Here is a 4,834-nt window from a genome sequence, read left to right as displayed (position 1 = left end):
TCCTCTGAAGAGGGCCTGGCCTGCGATCATCCAGAGCCTAAGAGCGCCCTGCTTCCATTTCCTCTGGAGCCGCCATCCTCTTTTTCTCTAGCCTTAATTGCTTTGTGTTCTCCCGAGTGATGCATTTGATCTTAGGTTTTTCCTGGAGCTCTTTCTTACTAAAATCCAGCGGCATTCTCTCAGAAAATTAATTCCTTTGGTTTTTGGAGTAGTCACTGTATAAGGTAACTCCGTTGCATCTGACCTCAAGATTTGTCTGATTTTTTTTAAGGATTTCCTTTGGATTAGCCTTCATGTTCTGGAGTCCACCGGCGCTAAGTGTTTTTGACACTCGAGATAAGGACCGCGGCAAAGCCAATGACAGCCATGGGTTCTTTACCTGCTTCTTAGCAGGTCCTGTGCAGTTTGCCCGAGCTGCCGGTAGTGGGCGCCCTCTTCCGCGCCACATTCCAATGGCCTAACTCTGTCTCTGCTGTAGGATCGCGCTCTGCCCCAGAAGCAGCCGCGGTGACCCGTGGGCTCGATTGAGTAATTAATGAAGCCCCAAGGGATCCCTCACAAAGAAGAATTGGCGTAAATAGGAGGCTGGGGGAGGGGGAGGTAGAAAACCAACCAAGGATGAAAAAATGCTGTCCCAGCTGCTGCAGCCTGTGAGCCTGTGTGTAATGTGAGGTGGGGTGTTGACAACACAGATGCCTCAAAGGGAGATTGTGGTGAGATTGTCCCAGGACTGCAGGCGTCCGCCCCCACCCCCACCCCTGTCCCAAACAAAACGAAACTGCTCTTCGTATCGATTTTTCAAACAATGCACTTACTTAGAGCCTCACCAACTGCATGGAGTTGAGGGGTGGGGTGGTGGTGTGGCCCATGGCAGCTTCATTACCAGTGTGGGAACAAACCAGGCATTCTTGATCCCTCTCAGCTCCCAGATGGTCAGCAAGCTTCGTTTGGCGATGAGCCGGCTTGTGCTAACTTTCCTGTGTGTCCTTAACCTAGATAAGGCACTGGTGACCAAGCAAAGCAATGGTCTGCCCCACGTCTAAGTTGGTGAACCAAGCAGTTTATGTGCTTATGGGTACATGGTGACCCCAAAAGTTACACCACTGAAGACAGGGTGGGTGGTGGGTGGTGATCTTTTCATCACTGTGTACCCCTTCAGTTAACCTTGTTTCTACATATTTTAGCACCTTCTGAGTCCACTCAGTGCAGCTGGGGCAGAATTACGTGTATCTGGAAGTGGGGATAGGCTGGCTGGGAATCTTAGATGACCGTCCCACGCCCTTCCTCCAGGAAGGAACATCATGAGGCCTGGTCTTGATGCAAGTGTCCTTTGTGGGAAATCACAGCTCTTTGATTAAGATAATAGTTAAAGTAGGGGCTGGAGAGATGGCTCAGTGGTTAAGAGCACTGTCTGCTCTTCCAGAGGTCCTGAGTTCAAGTCCCAGCAACCACGTGGTGGCTTATAATGACCTGTAATGGGATCCGATGACCTCATCTGGTGTGTCTGAAGACAGCTATAGTGTACTCAGATACATAAATTAAATAAATAAATCTTTAAAAAAATAGTTGAAGTAATGGTTCTTTATGCCTGAAAAGGAGCCCAGCCAATGAGAATTTCCTCTTCTGTGCCCTTGATAATGAAGAAGCTGAAGGGTTTTGTTGTTATTGTTTTGTTTTTAAATTATTTTCTTTTAGATGTATTTTTTGTTTATGAGTGTTTTGCCTGCATGTTCATATGTCTATCGTGTTCATGCCTGGTGCTCTTGGAGGTTAGAAATAGGGGTCAGATTCCCTGGGTCTTCTGTAGCCCAGGGGGACCTCAAAGTCAGGGCAATCTTCCTGCCTCACCCCTCCACTCCCAGCTCTGGGCCCACAGCGTGAGCCCCATGCCTTGGCACCGTTTCTTTTCTAAGAGTGAGTGCAGTAGTGCTTAGCATTTTCTGCACTGGCTCCCACTCATCCTTCCGAATTTCAAATGCCTGTCTTCATGCGCAGGAGTTTGGCTTCTGGTCAGTGGTGCCACTGGGTCATCAAAGACTTCAGCTCCAATTCTCAAATTTATCTGGAATAACAAAAAACCCAGGATAGCAAAAACTATTCTCCACAACAAAAGATCTTCTGGGGGAATCACCATCCCTGACCTCAAGCTCTACTACACAACAATCGTGATAAAGACTGTTTGGTACTGGTATGCAGACAGGCAGGAAGATCAATGGAATAGAATTGAAGACCCAGAAAAGAACCCACACACATACAGTCACTTGATATTTGACAAAGGAGCTAAAAACATCCAGTAGAAAAAGGACAGCATTTTTAACAAATGGTGCTGGATCAACTGGAGATCTGCATGCAGAAAAATGCAAATTGACCCAATCTTATCTCCTTGTACAAAGCTCAAATCCAAGTGGATCAAGGATCTACACATAAAACCAGACACACTGAGGCTTATAGAGGAGAAAGTGGGGACAAATCTTGAACACATGGGCACAGGGGGAAAGTTCCTGAACAGAACACAAATGGTTTATACTCTAAGAACAAGAATCGACAAATGGGACCTCATAAAACTGCAAAGCTTTTGTAAGGCAAAGGACATGGCCAATAGGACAAAACGACAACCAATACATTGGGAAAAGATCTTTACTAACTCTACATCCGATAGAGGGCTAATATCCAATGTATACAAAGAACTCAAGAAGTTAGTCTCCAGAGAGTCAAATAACCCTATTAAAAAATGGGATACAGAGTTAAACAGGGAATTCTCAACTGAGGAACCTCGAATGGCCCTAAAGCACCTAGAGAAATGTTCAGCATCCTTAGTTATTTGGGAAATGCAAATCAAAACAACATTGAGATTCTACTTTACACCAGCCAGAATGGCTAAGATGAAAAACTCAGGGGACAGCAGATGCTGGAGAGGATGTGGGGAAAAAGGAACACTTCTCCATTGTTGGTGGGATTGCAGGCTGATAAAACCACTCTGGAAATCAGTTTGGCGATTCCTCAGACCCAGCTGTACCACTCCTGGGCTTATACACAGAAGATGCTCCTACATGTAATAAGGACACATGCTCCACTGTTTTCATTGCTTCCTTATTTATAATAGCCAGAATCTGGAAAGAACCCAGATGTCCCTCAACAGAGGAAGGGATACAGAAATTGTGGTATATTTACATAATGGAATACTATTCAGCTATTAAAAACAATGAATTTATGAAATCCTTAGGCAAATGGTCATCCTGAGTGAGGTAACCCAGTCACAGAAGATCACACATGGTATGCACTCACTAATAAGCGGCTGTTAGCCCAAAAGCTCAAAATAAACAAGTTACAATTCACCCAGCACAGGAAGCTCAAGAAGAAGGAGGACTTAAGTGAGGGTGCTTTGGTTCTTCCAAGAAAGGGAACAAAATAACCCCAGGAACAATAAGGGAGACAATGTGTGGAGCAGGGGCTGAAGTAAAGGCCACCCAGAGACTGCCCTACCTGGGGATTCATCCTATAAACAGTCAACAAGCCCTGACACTACTAAGGATGACAAGAAGTGTATACCAAAAGGAGCATGCTATGGTTGTCTCCAGAGAGGCCCTGCCAGTGACTTACAAATACAGAGGCAGATGCTAGCAACCAACTATTGGACTGGGCTTGGGGTCCCCAATGGAGGATCTGGAGGGTGGTCCAAAAGAACTGAAGGGGTTTACAGCCCCCGTGAAGAACAATGATTTCGGCCACCCAGACGCCCCAAGACTCCCAGGGACTAAACTATCAACCAAGGGGCACACATGGTTTCAGTCAAAAATGTGGCAGAGGAAGGCCTTGTTGGGCATCAGTGGGAGGAATGGTCCTTGGTCAGGTAAAAGCTCAACAGAGGCCCCAACAAAGGGAAACGGGGGGGGGGGGGAGAGGTGGGAGTGTCAGGTGGAGGGGCATATATGTGGAGGCAGGGGGATGGAGGAGGGGTTGGAGGTCTTTGGGGAGGGGGGAAATTGGGAAAGGTTTTACCATGGCAATGTAAATGAAGATGATATTCAATTAAAAAAAAAAGCTTCAGCTCTGATTCGTTCACTGCCGTTTATGACATCTTGAATGATGCTAAGGCCTTGAATTGGCATGCCGTATTCTCAGGGTTTTACATAAAACCATTCTATAAATTACATTTGTTGTCCTTGCTACTGAAAGTCTGAAAAAGTGTAAAAGGATTAAAGCCAGCCTCATTCTTATCAAAGATGACTGCTATTAATATGATAGCTATCCTTGTATGTTGTCTACACATAGCATGTTGTCTGAGTCAGCACACTTGCCTGACAGGTGTATTTATATCTCATTACTCTCAGAGTTTCTGTCGGCATTATGGAGAACAACGACTTCATGAATACAACCATTGCTCCTGGGAAAGCACGGGGTGAATGGGTTCCCATCATGTTTCGGGATATTTGATCACATTGTGAACCCAAAGACTGTGAACTGGGAAACCTGGTTATTGTTGCAGTGTGGCTTAGCCCTAGCACATACCTTTAATCCAAGAGTTTTCTGTAAACAGGATTAAATAAAGTCAACCCTTGGGCAAGAGGTGAAGCCAGCAGCCAGGTGACTGGGAGTGAACAGAAGGAAGCCCAGGACATAGAGAGGAGGGGCATGGAGTTGAAGGGCAGTTCAGAACGCACAGAGAAGGAATTCCTTCAGGGCTGTCTGTGGAGTGGGAAGGCCGGCTGGGGCCTTCCTCTGCCTGTCTGGCCAGCAGGCGTCCACCGCAGCATCTGGCTTTCGAGTCCTCATTTGATAAATCAAGTGTTTTAAAAAACAACACTGAGCTGCTGATCACAGCATTTTTATAAAC

The sequence above is a fragment of the Apodemus sylvaticus genome, chromosome 6, assembly GCF_947179515.1.
Source record: "Apodemus sylvaticus chromosome 6, mApoSyl1.1, whole genome shotgun sequence".
In the NCBI taxonomy this organism is placed as follows: Eukaryota; Metazoa; Chordata; class Mammalia; order Rodentia; family Muridae; genus Apodemus; species Apodemus sylvaticus.
The sequence above is the reverse complement of the archived record's forward strand: the minus strand, read 5'-3'. Positions refer to the sequence as shown.